This window comes from Dipodomys spectabilis, unplaced genomic scaffold, assembly GCF_019054845.1.
Source record: "Dipodomys spectabilis isolate Male_0828 unplaced genomic scaffold, ASM1905484v1 ptg000052l, whole genome shotgun sequence".
Taxonomy (NCBI): domain Eukaryota; kingdom Metazoa; phylum Chordata; class Mammalia; order Rodentia; family Heteromyidae; genus Dipodomys; species Dipodomys spectabilis.
The window spans coordinates 6,559,953-6,561,344 of record NW_024870729.1 but is presented as its reverse complement, the minus strand read 5'-3'; the positions used below and the strand labels follow the sequence as shown (position 1 = coordinate 6,561,344).

Below are 1,392 nucleotides of genomic sequence, written 5' to 3'. Positions count from 1 at the left end.
TTCAACAAGAATTTTATAGTCTATGAGTAGCCTTTAAAGATTATTATTATTATTATTATTAAGATTATTATTTATGGTTCATCTCATCATTTGTATATGGCTTATACCATCATTTGTTCCTCACTAACATATAAAGTAAAGAAGCCTTTAAATTTTAACAGAAACTGTGCAGTTAATGTCTTAAATCTGCTTCTTTACACAAACACTTTGCAACTTCTCATTAGTAAAGTTTCTATAAACTCTGAAATGTACATATTTAGTAGTATGTACCATGAATCTTAAATGCTTTATGAAAAAGTTTTACAACCTGCTAAATAGTCTTAATTTTGGCATATATGAGCAAATTCCCAAAATTAAACATATTTAAAACATTAAAACTTTTAACAAACCTTAACACTTTCTATAGTGTTCATTATGGCAGGTTCCTTGTACAGAATAATTGAATTCCTCCTCCTACACATCTGTTGAGCAACAAATATCTGGTATTATTTTGTTTTTGACATGTCAAACTTGACTTTATTCTTAAATGTGTTCTTTTGTAAGAAATACATGGTTCTAAAATTTCACGACAATTTTTTTTTTTTTTTTTTTTTTTGTCGGTTGTGGGGCTTGAATTCTGGGCCTGGGCGCTGTCCCTCAGCTCTTCAGCTCAAGGCGAGCGCTCTGCCACTTGAGCTACAGCGCCACTTCTGGTTTTCTGGTGGTTTATTGGAGATAGGAGTCTCACGGTCTCTCCTGCCCGGGCAGGCTTTGAACCGCGATCCTCAGATCTCAGCCTCCTGAGTAGCTAGGGTTATAGACGTGAGCCACCAGCGCCCGGCTTCACGACAATTCTTTTGAATTTAATTTTTGTGGAATTGTCTAGTTTAAGAAAATCAGTTACACTTTATGTATAAAAAATGTTCTGTGCTCAATTCATTAGCACATACACTAACATTGAAACAATAAAGAGAAGAATAGCCCCTGACTGAGGATCACACTCAACTTCGTGAAGCATTCTAGATTTTTAAAAGAACAGATGCTGGAGGGGATGTGGACAGAAGGGAACCTTAATGCATTGTTGTTGGGAGTTTAAACTTGTTCGAAGACTTTGGAAAGTAGTATGGCGGTTCCTCAAAAGACTACAATAGAGCGCCCCTAAGTCCCAGCAATCCCATTTTGATCACAAACAAGACCATACTAAAACTACCAGCAAAACTATGTTCATTGCAGCATTATTTACCAAAGCTAAGATACAGAACAGAACCCAAGGCCCCACAGTAAACGAATGGATCAAGAAAATGTGTGTGTGTGTGTGTGTGTGTGTGTGTGTGTGTGTGTGTGTGTACTGGAATTCTATGCCTCCATCAGAAAGAATGACATCACCCAGTTTGTTAGGAAATGGAAAGACAT

General features: G+C 36.5%; 1 non-coding gene across 1 annotated transcript; it reads left to right on the top strand.

Moving 5' to 3' along the window:
• Positions 1 to 906: 906 nt before the first annotated feature.
• LOC122107699 lies at positions 907 to 1,008 on the top strand. Its single transcript, XR_006147403.1, has one exon. It is a non-coding gene; the product is annotated as a U6 spliceosomal RNA (small nuclear RNA).
• The last annotated feature ends 384 nt before the right edge of the window (positions 1,009 to 1,392 follow it).